Source organism: Taudactylus pleione, unplaced genomic scaffold (genome assembly GCF_031769625.1).
Source record: "Taudactylus pleione unplaced genomic scaffold, aTauple2 ptg000612l, whole genome shotgun sequence".
In the NCBI taxonomy this organism is placed as follows: domain Eukaryota; kingdom Metazoa; phylum Chordata; class Amphibia; order Anura; family Myobatrachidae; genus Taudactylus; species Taudactylus pleione.
The window spans coordinates 1172529-1188680 of record NW_028285014.1 but is presented as its reverse complement, the minus strand read 5'-3'; the positions used below and the strand labels follow the sequence as shown (position 1 = coordinate 1188680).

Sequence of the window (16152 nt, the reverse complement as noted above, 5' to 3'; positions counted from 1 at the left end):
AAGCTAAATGGTGAAACAATTTAAACACGCTTGGGATAGGCATAAGAATATCCTTAAGAGAAATGTAAGGAGCAAATAGGGTTGAAGTTGCCTAAAGGATACATGAAAAGGAGTAGACTACGTGGGCCAAGTGGTTCTTATCTGCCATCAAATTCTGTTTCTATGTAAAACATTATTTCAACAGCCAATTTCTACATGAACTGAACTTTTGAATTTTAAAACTAATCATAGTGTCTTTATCATTTAAGAATAATTTAATTAATTTAACTCTAATGTAATTTGATCTTGATTGGAATGTAGATGGGAAAATCGATCAATTCTTAGGTCTTTAACAATTTCTATGCCTTTTAATTCATTCAATCATTGTGCTTCATATTGCTAAAAAATAATTGGGATCAAGATATCAATGTCTGGGAGAGGAAAGATTGAAAGACTGTGGATGTCCTGAGCATACTTCTCAATGTCGGTCATTTTGAGTCTAAAACATAACCAAAGAGTAAGAAAATATTGTCAGAAGTGGGATTTGAACCTACACCTCTTTACAGAGACCAGAATTCCCATTAACTGGAAGAGTAGAACCTTGAGTATGGCACCTCAGACCACTCGGCCATCCTGACAAGCACATCAGTATGTCCAAACCTGCTTCCTGTTAGGGTTTATCATTTTACTATTTATATTTTTGATTGTGATTTTGACAAATAATTTGGCCTTGTTGAAAAAGGGGTCATTAAATCAAGATCTTAGATTAATGCATTTCTTCTAAAAGCTGTTTCTTAAATAACATTATTTAGGAAAAATGGCTCAAGCTAAAGTGTTATCCTTCAAGATTACTGTTGCCACCCTTTACTAAGGTCTTCATCCTAGCAGAACAGATTAGTTTGTCTTAGAAGTAAATTGTATATCACGTTATATGTAAAGTCTAAGAGCCTTAAAATACTTTCGATGCCAATTATTCTTGTGTTTTATATTTAGATTATTGAATACTAAAAGAATGTTGTGCAAACAATATTTATTCTTCAAAGGAAGAGATGTACAAGAACACGAGGACATGCACTGAAACTGAAGGGAGGTAGACTTAGAGGAAATTTGAAGAAAAATTACTTCACAGAAAGGGTAGTTGATAAATAGAAAAGCCTCCCATCCGATGTTGTTGAAGCTAAATGGTGAAACAATTTAAATATGCTTGGGATAGGCATAAGAATATCCTTAAAAGAAATGTAAGGAGCAAATAGGGTTGAAGTTGCCTAAAGGATACATGAAAAGGAGCAGACTACGTGGGCCAAGTGGTTCTTATCTGCCATCAAATTCTGTTTCTATGTAATACATTATTTCAGTAGCCAATTTCTACATGAACTGAACTTTAGAATTTTAAAACTAATCATAATGTCTTTATCATTTAAGAATAATTTAATTAATTTAACTCTAATGTAATTTGATATTGATTGGAATGTAGATGGGAAAATCAATCAATTCTTAGGTCTTTAAAAGTTTCTATGCCCTTTAATTCATTCAATCATTGTGCTTCATATTGCTTAGAAATAAATGGTATCAAGATATCAATGACTAGGAGAGGAAAGATTGAAAGACTGTGGATGTCCTGAGCATACTTCTCAATGTCGGTCATTTTGTGTGTAAAACATAACCAAAGAGCAAGAAAATATTGTCAGAAGTGGGATTTGAACCTATGCCTCTTTACAGAGACCAGTATTCCCATTAACTGGAAGAGTAGAATCTAGAGTCTGGTGACTTAGACCGCTCGGCCATCCTGACAAGCACATCAATATGTAAAAACCTGCTGCCTGTTAGGGTTTATCATTTTACTATTTATATTTTTGATTGTGATTTTGACAAATAATTTGGACTTGTTGAAAAAGGGGTCATTAAATCAAGATCTTAGATTAATGCATTTCCTCTAAAAGCTGTTTCTTAAATAACATTATTTAGGAAAAATGGCTCAAGCTAAAGTGTTATCCTTCAAAATTACTGTTGCCACCCTTTACTAAGGTCTTCATCCTAGCAGAACAGATTAGTTTGTCTTAGAAGTAAATTGTATATCACGTTATATGTTAAGTCTAAGAGCCTTAAAATACTTTCGATGTCAATTATTCTTGTGTTTTATGTTTAGATTACTGAATACTAAAAGAATGTTGTGCAAACAATATTTATTCTTCAAAGGAAGAGATGTACAATAACACGAGGACATGCACTGAAACTGGAGGGAGGTAGACTTAGAGGAAATTTGAAGAAAAATTACATCACAGAAAGGGTAGTTGATAAATAGAAAAGCCTCCCATCTGATGTTGTTGAAGCTAAATGGTGAAACAATTTAAACACTCTTGGGATAGGCATAAGAATATCCTTAAGAGAAATGTAAGGAGCAAATAGGGTTGAAGTTGCCTGAAGGATACATGAAAAGGAGCAGACTACGTGGGCCAAGTGGTTCTTATCTACCATCAAATTCTGTTTCTATGTAATACATTATTTCAATAGACAATTTCTACATGAACTGAACTTTTGAATTTTAAAACTAATCATAGCGTCTTTATCATTTAAGAATAATTTAATTAATTTAACTAATGTATTTTGATCTTGATTGGAATGTAGATGGGAAAATCGATCAATTCTTAGGTCTTTAACAGTTTCTATGCCCTTTAATTCATTCAATCATTGTGCTTCATATTGCTTAGAAATAAATGGGATCAAGATATCAATGTCTGGGAGAGGAAAGATTGAAAGACTGTGGATGTCCTGAGCATAATTCTCAATGTCGGTCATTTTGAGTGTAACACATAACCAAAGAGTAAGAAAATATGGTCAGAAGTGGGATTTGAACCCCACGCCTCTTTACAGAGACCAGAATTCCCTTTAACTGGAAGAGTAGAATCTTGAGTCTGGAACCTTAGACCGCTCGGCCATCCTGACAAGCACATCAGTATGTCCAAACCTGCTGCCTGTTAGGGTTAATCATTTTACTATTTATATTTTTGATTGTGATTTTGACAAATAATTTGGACTTGTTGAAAAAGGGGTCATTAAATCAAGATCTTAGATTAATGCATTTCCTCTAAAAGCTGTTTCTTAAATAACATTATTTAGAAAAATGGCTCAAGCTAAAGTGTTATCCTTCAAAATTACTGTTGCCACCCTTTACTAAGGTCTTCATCCTAGCAGAACAGATTAGTTTGTCTTAGAAGTAAATTGTATATCACGTTATATGTAAAGTCTAAGAGCCTTAAAATACTTTAAATGTCAATTATTCTTGTGTTTTATGTTTAGATTACTGAATACTAACAGAATATTGTGCAAACAATATTTATTCTTCAAAGGAAGAGATGTACAAGAACAAGAGGACATGCACTGAAACTGGAGGGAGGTAGACTTAGAGGAAATTTGAAGAAAAATTACTTCACAGAAAGGGTAGTTGATAAATAGAAAAGCCTCCCATCCGATGTTGTTGAAGCTAAATGGTGAAACAATTTAAACACGCTTGGGATAGGCATAAGAATATCCTTAAGAGAAATGTAAGGAGCAAATAGGGTTGAAGTTGCCTAAAGGATACATGAAAAGCAGTAGACTACGTGGGCCAAGTGGTTCTTATCTGCTATCAAATTCTGTTTCTATGTAAAACATTATTTCAACAGCCAATTTCTACATGAACTGAACTTTTGAATTTTAAAACTAATCATAGTGTCTTTATCATTTAAAAATAATTTAATTAATTTAACTCTAATGTAATTTGATCTTGATTGGAATGTAGATGGAAAAATCGATCAATTCTTAGGTCTTTAACAATTTCTATGCCTTTTAATTCATTCAATCATTGTGCTTCATATTGCTAAAAAATAAATGGGATCAAGATATCAATGTCTGGGAGAGGAAAGATTGAAAGACTGTGGATGTCCTGAGCATACTTCTCAATGTCGGTCATTTTGAGTCTAAAACATAACCAAAGAGTAAGAAAATATTGTCAGAAGTGGGATTTGAACCTACACCTCTTTACAGAGACCAGAAATCCCATTAACTGGAAGAGTTAAACCTTGAGTCTGGCACAACAGACCGCTCAGCCATCCTGACAAGCACATCAGTATGTCCAAACCAGCTTCATGTTAGGGTTTATCATTTTACTATCTATATTTTTGATTGTGATTTTGACAAATAATTTGGACTTGTTGAAAAAGGGGTCATTAAATCAAGATCTTAGATTAATGCATTTCCTCTAAAAGCTGTTTCTTAAATAACATTATTTAGGAAAAATGGCTCAAGCTAAAGATTTATCCTTCAAAATTACTGTTGCCACCCTTTACTAAGGTCTTCATGATAGCAGAACAGATTAGTTTGTCTTAGAAGTAAATTGTATATCACATTATATGTAAAGTCTAAGAGCCTTAAAATACTTTTGATGCCAATTATTCTTGTGTTTTATGTTTAGATTACTGAATATTAAAAGAATGTTGTGCAAACAATACTTATTCTTCAAAGGAAGAGATGTACAAGAACACGAGGACATGCACTGAATCTGGAGGGAGGTAGACTTAGAGGAAATTTGAAGAAAAATTACTTCGCAGAAGGGGGAGTTGATAAATAGAAAAGCCTCCCATCCGATGTTGTTGAAGCTAAATGATGAAACAATTTAAACACGCTTCGGATAGGCTTAAGAATATCCTTAAGAGAAATGTAAGGAGCAAATAGGGTTGAAGTTGCCTAAAGGATACATGAAAAGGAGCAGACTACGAGGGCCAAGTGGTTCTTATCTGCCATCAAATTCTGTTTCTATGTAATACATTATTTCAGTAGCCAATTTCTGCATGAACTGAACTTTAGAATTTTAAAACTAATCATAGTGTCTTTATCATTTAAGAATAATTTAATTAATTTAACTCTAATATAATTTGATCTTGATTGGATTGTAGATGGGAAAATCAATCAATTCTTAGGTCTTTAAAAGTTTCTATGCCCTTTAATTCATTCAATCATTGTGCTTGATATTGCTTAGAAATAAATGGGATCAAGATATCAATGTCTAGGAGAGGAAAGATTGAAAGACTGTGGATGTCCTGAGCATACTTCTCAATGTCGGTCATTTTGAGTGTAAAACATAACCAAAGAGTAAGAAAATATTGTCAGAAGTGGGATTTGAACCTACACCTCTTTACAGAGACCAGAAATCCCATTAACTGGAAGAGTTAAACCTTGAGTCTGGCACAACAGACCGCTCAGCCATCCTGACAAGCACATCAGTATGTCCAAACCTGCTTCCTGTTAGGGTTTATCATTTTACTATTTATATTTTTGATTGTGATTTTGACAAATAATTTGGCCTTGTTGAAAAAGTGGTCATTAAATCAAAGATCTTAGATTAATGCATTTCTTCTAAAAGCTGTTTCTTAAATAACATTATTTAGGAAAAATGGATCAAGCTAAAGTGTTATCCTTCAAGATTACTGTTGCCACCCTTTACTAAGGTCTTCATCCTAGCAGAACAGATTAGTTTGTCTAAGAAGTAAATTGTATATCACGTTATATGTAAAGTCTAAGTGCCTTAAAATACTTTCGATGCCAATTATTCTTGTGTTTTATGTTTAGATTACTGAATACTAAAAGAATGTTGTGCAAACAATACTTATTCTTCATAGGAAGAGATGTACAAGAACACAAGGACATGCACTGAAACTGGAGGGAGGTAGACTTAGAGGAAATTTGAAGAAAAATTACTTCACAGAAAGGGTAGTTGATAAATAGAAAAGCCTCCCATTCGATGTTGTTGAGGCTAAATGGTGAAACAATTTAAACACTCTTGGAATAGGCATAAGAATATCCTTAAGAGAAATGTAAGGAGCAAATAGGGTTGAAGTTTCCTAAAGGATACTTGAAAAGGAGCAGACTACGTGGGCCAAGTGGTTCTTATCTGCCATCAAATTCTGTTTCTATGTAATACATTATTTCAATAGACAATTTCTACATGAACTGAACTTCAGAATTTTAAAACTAATCATAGTGTCTTTATCATTTAAGAATAATTAAATTAATTTAACTCTAATGTAATTTGATCTTGATTGGGATGTAGATGGGAAAATCGATCAATTCTTAGGGCTTTAAAAGTTTCTATGCCCTTTAATTCATTCAATCATTGTGCTTCACATTGCTTAGAAATAAATGGGATCATGATATCAATGTCTGGGAGAGGAAAGATTGAAAGACTGTGGATGTCCTGAGCATAATTCTCAATGTCGGTCATTTTGAGTCTAAAACAGAACCAAACAGCAAGAAAATGTTGTCAGAAGAGGGATTTGAACCCACGCCTCTTTACAGAGACCAGAATTCCCATTAACTGGAAGAGTAGAATCTTGAGTCTGGCGCCTTAGACCGCTCAACCATCCTGACAAGCACATCTGTATGCAAAAACCTGCTGCCTGTTAGGGTTTATCATTTTACTATTTATATTTTTGATTGTGATTTTGACAAATAATTTGGCCTTGTTGAAAAAGGGGTCATTAAATCAAGATCTTAGATTAATGCATTTCCTCTAAAAGCTGTTTCTTAAATAACATTATTTAGAAAAATGGCTCAAGCTAAAGTGTTATTCTTCAAAATTACTGTTGCCACCCTTTACTAAGGTCTTCATCCTAGCAGAACAGATTAGTTTGTCTTAGAAGTAAATTGTATATCACGTTATATGTAAAGTCTAAGAGCCTTAAAATACTTTAAATGTCAATTATTCTTGTGTTTTATGTTTAGATTACTGAATACTAACAGAATATTGTGCAAACAATATTTATTCTTCAAAGGAAGAGATGTACAAGAACACAAGGACATGCACTGAAACTGGAGGGAGGTAGACTTAGAGGAAATTTGAAGAAAAATTACTTCACAGAAAGGGTAGTTGATAAATAGAAGAGCATTCCATCTGAGGTTGTTGAAGCTAAATGGTGAAACAATTTAAATAAGCTTGGGATAGGCATAAGAATATCCTTAAGAGAAATGTAAGGAGCAAATAGGGTTGAAGTTGCCTAAAGGATACATGAAAAGGAGCAGACTACGTGGGCCAAGTGGTTCTTATCTGCCATCAAATTCTGTTTCTATGTAATACATTATTTCAATTGCCAATTTCTACATGAACTGAACTTTAGAATTTTAAAACTTATCATAGTGTCTTTATCATTTTAGAATAATTTAATTAATTTAACTAATGTAATTTGATCTTGATTGGAATGTAGATGGAAAAATTTATCAATTCTTAGGTGTTTAACAGTTTCTATGCCCTTTAATTCATTCAATCATTGCACTTCACATGGCTTAGAAATAAATGGGATCAAGATATCAATGTCTGGGAGAGGAAAGATTGAAAGACTGTGGATGTCCTGAGCATAATTCTCAATGTCGGTCATTTTGAGTGTAAAACATAACCAAAGAGCAAGAGAATATTGTCAGAAGTGGGAATTGAACCCACGCCTCTTTACCGAGACCAGAATTCCCATTAACTGGAAGAGTAGAATCTTGAGTCTGGTGCCTTAGACCGCTCGGCCATCCTGACAAGCACATCATTATGTCCAAACCTGCTGCCTGTTAGGGTTTATCATTTTACTATTTATATTTTTGATTGTGATTTTGACAAATAATTTGGACTTGTTGAAAAAGGGGTCATTAAATCAAGATCTTAGAGTAATGCATTTTCTCTGAAAGCTGTTTCTTAAATAACATTATTTAGGAAAAATGGCTCAAGCTAAAGTGTTATCCTTCAAAATTACTGTTGCCACCCATTACTAAGGTCTTCATCCTAGCAGAACAGATTAGTTTGTCTTAGAAGTAAATTGTATATCACGTTATATGTAAAGTCTAAGTGCCTTAAAATACTTTCGATGCCAATTATTCTTGTGTTTTATGTTTAGATTACTGAATACTAAAAGAATGTTGTGCAAACAATTCTTATTCTTCATAGGAAGAGATGTACAAGAACACGAGGACATGCACTGAAACTGGAGGGAGGTAGACTTAGAGGAAATTTGAAGAAAAATTACTTCACAGAAAGGGTAGTTGATAAATAGAAAAGCCTCCCATCCGATGTTGTTGAAGCTAAATGGTGAAACAATTTAAACACTCTTGGAATAGGCATAAGAATATCCTGAAGAGAAATGTAAGGAGCAAATAGGGTTGAAGTTGCCTAAAGGATACTTGAAAAGGAGCAGACTACGTGGGCCAAGTGGTTCTTATCTGCCATCAAATTCTGTTTCTATGTAATACATTATTTCAATAGACAATTTCTACATGAACTGAACTTCAGAATTTTAAAACTAATCATAGTGTCTTTATCATTTAAGAATAATTTAATTAATTTAACTCTAATGTAATTTGATCTTGATTGGAATGTAGATGGGAAAATCGATAAATTCTTAGGTCTTTAAAAGTTTCTATGCCCTTTAATTCATTCAATCATTGTGCTTCACATTGCTTAGAAATAAATGGGATCATGATATCAATGTCTGGGAGAGGAAAGATTGAAAGACTGTGGATGTCCACAGCATAATTCTCAATGTCAGTCATTTTGAGTCTAAAACATAACCAAACAGCAAGTAAATGTTGTCAGAAGTGGGATTTGAACCCACGCCTCTTTACAGACACCAGTATTCCCATTAACTGGAAGAGTAGAATCTTGAGTCTGGCGCCTTAGACCGCTCAACCATCCTGACAAGCACATCAGTATGTCCAAACCTGCTGCCTGTTAGGGTTTATCATTTTACTATTTATTTTTTTGATTGTGATTTTGACAAATAATTTGGACTTGTTGAAAAAGGGGTCATTAAATCAAGATCTTAGATAATTGCATTTCCTCTAAAAGCTGTTTCTTAAATAACATTATTTAGGAAAAATGGCTCAAGCTAAAGTGTTATCCTTCAAAATTACTGTTGCCACACTTTACTAAGGTCTTCATCCTAGCAGAACAGATTAGTTTGTCTTAGAAGTAATTTGTATATCACGTTATATGTAAGAGTCTAAGAGCTTTAAAATACTTTCGATGCCAATTATTCTTGTGTTTTATGTTTAGATTACTGAATACTAAAAGAATGTTGTGCAAACAATATTTATTCTTCAAAGGAAGAGATGTACAAGAACAGGAGGACATGCACTGAAACTGGAGGGAGGTAGACTTAGAGGAAATTTGAAGAAAAAAAACTTCACAGAAAGGGTAGTTGATAAATAGAAAAGCCTCCCAACCGATGTTGTTGAGGCTAAATGGTGAAACAATTTAAACACACTTGGAATAGGCATAAGAATATCCTTAAGAGAAATGTAAGGAGCAAATAGGGTTGAAGTTGCCTAAAGGATACTTGAAAAGGAGCAGACTACGTGGGCCAAGTGGTTCTTATCTGCCATCAAATTCTGTTTCTATGTAATACATTATTTCAATTGCCAATTTCTACATGAACTGAACTTTAGAATTTTAAAACTTATCATAGTGTCTTTATCATTTTAGAATAATTTAATTAATTTAACTAATGTAATTTGATCTTGATTGGAATGTAGATGGAAAAATGTATCAATTCTTAGGTGTTTAACAGTTTCTATGCCCTTTAATTCATTCAATCATTGCACTTCACATGGCTTAGAAATAAATAGGATCAAGATATCAATGTCTGGGAGAGGAAAGATTGAAAGACTGTGGATGTCCTGAGCATAATTCTCAATGTCGGTCATTTTGAGTGTAAAACATAACCAAAGAGCAAGAGAATATTGTCAGAAGTGGGAATTGAACCCACGCCTCTTTACCGAGACCAGAATTCCCATTAACTGGAAGAGTAGAATCTTGAGTCTGGCGCCTTAGACCGCTCGGCCATCCTGACTAGCACATCATTATGTCCAAACCTGCTGCCTGTTAGGGTTTATCATTTTACTATTTATATTTTTGATTGTGATTTTGACAAATAATTTGGACTTGTTGAAAAAGGGGTCATTAAATCAAGATCTTAGATTAATGCATTTTCTCTGAAAGCTGTTTCTTAAATAACATTATTTAGGAAAAATGGCTCAAGCTAAAGTGTTATCCTTCAAAATTACTGTTGCCACCCATTACTAAGGTCTTCATCCTAGCAGAACATATTAGTTTGTCTTAGAAGTAAATTGTATATCACGTTATATGTAAAGTCTAAGTGCCTTAAAATACTTACGATGCCAATTATTCTTGTGTTTTATGTTTAGATTACTGAATACTAAAAGAATGTTGTGCAAACAATTCTTATTCTTCATAGGAAGAGATGTACAAGAACACGAGGACATGCACTGAAACTGGAGGGAGGTAGACTTAGAGGAAATTTGAAGAAAAATTACTTCACAGAAAGGGTAGTTGATAAATAGAAAAGCCTCCCATCCGATGTTGTTGAAGCTAAATGGTGAAACAATTTAAACACTCTTGGAATAGGCATAAGAATATCCTGAAGAGAAATGTAAGGAGCAAATAGGGTTGAAGTTGCCTAAAGGATACTTGAAAAGGAGCAGACTACGTGGGCCAAGTGGTTCTTATCTGCCATCAAATTCTGTTTCTATGTAATACATTATTTCAATAGACAATTTCTACATGAACTGAACTTCAGAATTTTAAAACTAATCATAGTGTCTTTATCATTTAAGAATAATTTAATTAATTTAACTCTAATGTAATTTGATCTTGATTGGAATGTAGATGGGAAAATCGATAAATTCTTAGGTCTTTAAAAGTTTCTATGCCCTTTAATTCATTCAATCATTGTGCTTCACATAGCTTAGAAATAAATGGGATCATGATATCAATGTCTGGGAGAGGAAAGATTGAAAGACTGTGGATGTCCACAGCATAATTCTCAATGTCGGTCATTTTGAGTTTAAAACATTACCAAAGAGCAAGAAAATATAGTCAGAAGTGGGATTTGAACCCACGCCTCTTTACAGAGACCAGAATTCCATTAACTAGAAGAGTTGAATCTTGAGTCTGGTGACTTAGACCGCTTGGCCATCCTGCCAAGCACGTCAGTATGTCCAAACCTGCTGCCTGTTAGGGTTTATCATTTTACTATTTATATTTTTGAGTGAGATTTTGACAAATAATTTGGACTTGTTGAAAAAGGGGTCATTAAATCAAGATCTTAGATTAATGCATTTCCTCTAAAAGCTGTTTCTTAAATAACATTATTTAGGAAAAATGGCTCAAGCTAAAGTGTTATCCTTCAAAATTACTGTTGCCACACTTTACTAAGGTCTTCATCCTAGCAGAACAGATTAGTTTGTCTTAGAAGTAATTTGTATATCACATTATATGTAAGAGTCTAAGAGCTTTAAAATACTTTCGATGCCAATTATTCTTGTGTTTTATGTTTAGATTACTGAATACTAAAAGAATGTTGTGCAACCAATATTTATTCTTCAAAGGAAGAGATGTACAAGAACACGAGGACATGCACTGAAACTGGAGGGAGGTAGACTTAGAGGAAATTTGAAGAAAAATTACTTCACAGAAAGGGTAGTTGATAAATAGAAAAGCCTCCCAACCGATGTTGTTGAGGCTAAATGGTGAAACAATTTAAACACACTTGGAATAGGCATAATAATATCCTTAAGAGAAATGTAAGGAGCAAATAGGGTTGAAGTTGCCTAAAGGATACTTGAAAAGGAGCAGACTACGTGGGCCAAGTGGTTCTTATCTGCCATCAAATTCTGTTTCTATGTAATACATTATTTCAATAGACAATTTCTACATGAACTGAACTTCAGAATTTTAAAACTAATCATAGTGTCTTTATCATTTAAGAATAATTTAATTAATTTAACTCTAATGTAATTTGATCTTGATTGGAATGTAGATTGGAAAATCGATAAATTCTTAGGTCTTTAAAAGTTTCTATGCCCTTTAATTCATTCAATCATTGTGCTTCACATTGCTTAGAAATAAATGGGATCATGATATCAATGTCTGGGAGAGGAAAGATTGAAAGACTGTGGATGTCCTGAGCATAATTCTCAATGTCGGTCATTTTGAGTCTAAAACATAACCAAACAGCAAGAAAATGTTGTCAGAAGTGGGATTTGAACCCACGCCTCCTTACAGACACCAGAATTCCCATTAACTAGAAGAGTAGAATCTTGAGTCTGGCGCCTTAGACCGCTCAACCATCCTGACAAGCACATCTGTATGCAAAAACCTGCTGCCTGTTAGGGTTTATCATTTTACTATTTATATTTTTGATTGTGATTTTGACAAATAATTTGGCCTTGTTGAAAAAGGGGTCATTAAATCAAGATCTTAGATTAATGCATTTCCTCTAAAAGCTGTTTCTTAAATAACATTATTTAGAAAAATGGCTCAAGCTAAAGTGTTATCCTTCAAAATTACTGTTGCCACCCTTTACTAAGGTCTTCATCCTAGCAGAACAGATTAGTTTGTCTTAGAAGTAAATTGTATATCACGTTATATGTAAAGTCTAAGAGCCTTAAAATACTTTAAATGTCAATTATTCTTGTGTTTTATGTTTAGATTACTGAATACTAACAGAATATTGTGCAAACAATATTTATTCTTCAAAGGAAGAGATGTACAAGAACAAGAGGAAATGCACTGAAACTGGAGGGAGGTAGACTTAGAGGAAATTTGAAGAAAAATTACTTCACAGAAAGGGTAGTTGATAAATAGAAAAGCATTCCATCTGAGGTTGTTGAAGCTAAATGGTGAAACAATTTAAATAAGCTTGGGATAGGCATAAGAATATCCTTAAGAGAAATGTAAGGAGCAAATAGGGTTGAAGTTGCCTAAAGGATACATGAAAAGGAGCAGACTACGTGGGCCAAGTGGTTCTTATCTGCCATCAAATTCTGTTTCTATGTAATACATTATTTCAATTGCCAATTTCTACATGAACTGAACTTTAGAATTTTAAAACTTATCATAGTGTCTTTATCATTTTAGAATAATTTAATTAATTTAACTAATGTAATTTGATCTTGATTGGAATGTAGATGGAAAAATTTATCAATTCTTAGGTGTTTAACAGTTTCTATGCCCTTTAATTCATTCAATCATTGCACTTCACATGGCTTAGAAATAAATAGGATCAAGATATCAATGTCTGGGAGAGGAAAGATTGAAAGACTGTGGATGTCCTGAGCATAATTCTCAAAGTCGGTCATTTTGAGTGTAAAACATAACCAAAGAGCAAGAGAATATTGTCAGAAGTGGGAATTGAACCCACGCCTCTTTACCGAGACCAGAATTCCCATTAACTGGAAGAGTAGAATCTTGAGTCTGGCGCCTTAGACCGCTCGGCCATCCTGACTAGCACATCATTATGTCCAAACCGGCTGCCTGTTAGGGTTTATCATTTTACTATTTATATTTTTGATTGTGATTTTGACAAATAATTTGGACTTGTTGAAAAAGGGGTCATTAAATCAAGATCTTAGATTAATGCATTTTCTCTGAAAGCTGTTTCTTAAATAACATTATTTAGGAAAAATGGCTCAAGCTAAAGTGTTATCCTTCAAAATTACTGTTGCCACCCATTACTAAGGTCTTCATCCTAGCAGAACAGATTAGTTTGTCTTAGAAGTAAATTGTATATCACGTTATATGTAAAGTCTAAGTGCCTTAAAATACTTTCGATGCCAATTATTCTTGTGTTTTATGTTTAGATTACTGAATACTAAAAGAATGTTGTGCAAACAATTCTTATTCTTCATAGGAAGAGATGTACAAGAACACGAGGACATGCACTGAAACTGGAGGGAGGTAGACTTAGAGGAAATTTGAAGAAAAATTACTTCACAGAAAGGGTAGTTGATAAATAGAAAAGCCTCCCATCCGATGTTGTTGAAGCTAAATGGTGAAACAATTTAAACACTCTTGGAATAGGCATAAGAATATCCTGAAGAGAAATGTAAGGAGCAAATAGGGTTGAAGTTGCCTAAAGGATACTTGAAAAGGAGCAGACTACGTGGGCCAAGTGGTTCTTATCTGCCATCAAATTCTGTTTCTATGTAATACATTATTTCAATAGACAATTTCTACATGAACTGAACTTCAGAATTTTAAAACTAATCATAGTGTCTTTATCATTTAAGAATAATTTAATTAATTTAACTCTAATGTAATTTGATCTTGATTGGAATGTAGATTGGAAAATCGATAAATTCTTAGGTCTTTAAAAGTTTCTATGCCCTTTAATTCATTCAATCATTGTGCTTCACATTGCTTAGAAATAAATGGGATCATGATATCAATGTCTGGGAGAGGAAAGATTGAAAGACTGTGGATGTCCTGAGCATAATTCTCAATGTCGGTCATTTTGAGTCTAAAACATAACCAAACAGCAAGAAAATGTTGTCAGAAGTGGGATTTGAACCCACGCCTCCTTACAGACACCAGAATTCCCATTAACTAGAAGAGTAGAATCTTGAGTCTGGTGCCTTAGACCGCTCAACCATCCTGACAAGCACATCTGTATGCAAAAACCTGCTGCCTGTTAGGGTTTATCATTTTACTATTTATATTTTTGATTGTGATTTTGACAAATAATTTGGCCTTGTTGAAAAAGGGGTCATTAAATCAAGATCTTAGATTAATGCATTTCCTCTAAAAGCTGTTTCTTAAATAACATTATTTAGAAAAATGGCTCAAGCTAAAGTGTTATCCTTCAAAATTACTGTTGCCACCCTTTACTAAGGTCTTCATCCTAGCAGAACAGATTAGTTTGTCTTAGAAGTAAATTGTATATCACGTTATATGTAAAGTCTAAGAGCCTTAAAATACTTTAAATGTCAATTATTCTTGTGTTTTATGTTTAGATTACTGAATACTAACAGAATATTGTGCAAACAATATTTATTCTTCAAAGGAAGAGATGTACAAGAACAAGAGGAAATGCACTGAAACTGGAGGGAGGTAGACTTAGAGGAAATTTGAAGAAAAATTACTTCACAGAAAGGGTAGTTGATAAATAGAAAAGCATTCCATCTGAGGTTGTTGAAGCTAAATGGTGAAACAATTTAAATAAGCTTGGGATAGGCATAAGAATATCCTTAAGAGAAATGTAAGGAGCAAATAGGGTTGAAGTTGCCTAAAGGATACATGAAAAGGAGCAGACTACGTGGGCCAAGTGGTTCTTATCTGCCATCAAATTCTGTTTCTATGTAATACATTATTTCAATTGCCAATTTCTACATGAACTGAACTTTAGAATTTTAAAACTTATCATAGTGTCTTTATCATTTTAGAATAATTTAATTAATTTAACTAATGTAATTTGATCTTGATTGGAATGTAGATGGAAAAATTTATCAATTCTTAGGTGTTTAACAGTTTCTATGCCCTTTAATTCATTCAATCATTGCACTTCACATGGCTTAGAAATAAATAGGATCAAGATATCAATGTCTGGGAGAGGAAAGATTGAAAGACTGTGGATGTCCTGAGCATAATTCTCAATGTCGGTCATTTTGAGTGTAAAACATAACCAAAGAGCAAGAGAATATTGTCAGAAGTGGGAATTGAACCCACGCCTCTTTACCGAGACCAGAATTCCCATTAACTGGAAGAGTAGAATCTTGAGTCTGGCGCCTTAGACCGCTCGGCCATCCTGACTAGCACATCATTATGTCCAAACCGGCTGCCTGTTAGGGTTTATCATTTTACTATTTATATTTTTGATTGTGATTTTGACAAATAATTTGGACTTGTTGAAAAAGGGGTCATTAAATCAAGATCTTAGATTAATGCATTTTCTCTGAAAGCTGTTTCTTAAATAACATTATTTAGGAAAAATGGCTCAAGCTAAAGTGTTATCCTTCAAAATTACTGTTGCCACCCATTACTAAGGTCTTCATCCTAGCAGAACAGATTAGTTTGTCTTAGAAGTAAATTGTATATCACGTTATATGTAAAGTCTAAGTGCCTTAAACTACTTTCGATGCCAATTATTCTTGTGTTTTATGTTTAGATTACTGAATACTAAAAGAATGTTGTGCAAACAATTCTTATTCTTCATAGGAAGAGATGTACAAGAACACGAGGACATGCACTGAAACTGGAGGGAGGTAGACTTAGAGGAAATTTGAAGAAAAATTACTTCACAGAAAGGGTAGTTGATAAATAGAAAAGCCTCCCATCCGATGTTGTTGAAGCTAAATGGTGAAACAATT

General features: G+C 33.5%; 4 non-coding genes across 4 annotated transcripts; all 4 read right to left on the bottom strand.

The window, feature by feature from the left end:
* Positions 1-7422: 7422 nt before the first annotated feature.
* TRNAL-CAA (transfer RNA leucine (anticodon CAA)) lies at positions 7423-7531 on the bottom strand. Its single transcript has 2 exons — positions 7494-7531; positions 7423-7468 (listed from the first exon to the last, which is right to left on the bottom strand). It is a non-coding gene; the product is annotated as a tRNA-Leu (tRNA).
* Positions 7532-9727: 2196 nt separating this feature from the next.
* TRNAL-CAA (transfer RNA leucine (anticodon CAA)) lies at positions 9728-9836 on the bottom strand. The gene is made up of 2 exons: positions 9799-9836; positions 9728-9773 (listed from the first exon to the last, which is right to left on the bottom strand). It is a non-coding gene; the product is annotated as a tRNA-Leu (tRNA).
* A 3347-nt stretch (positions 9837-13183) lies between these two features.
* Positions 13184-13292, bottom strand: TRNAL-CAA (transfer RNA leucine (anticodon CAA)). Its single transcript has 2 exons — positions 13255-13292; positions 13184-13229 (listed from the first exon to the last, which is right to left on the bottom strand). It is a non-coding gene; the product is annotated as a tRNA-Leu (tRNA).
* A 2194-nt stretch (positions 13293-15486) lies between these two features.
* On the bottom strand, positions 15487-15595 carry TRNAL-CAA (transfer RNA leucine (anticodon CAA)). Its single transcript has 2 exons — positions 15558-15595; positions 15487-15532 (listed from the first exon to the last, which is right to left on the bottom strand). It is a non-coding gene; the product is annotated as a tRNA-Leu (tRNA).
* Positions 15596-16152: the final 557 nt, after the last annotated feature.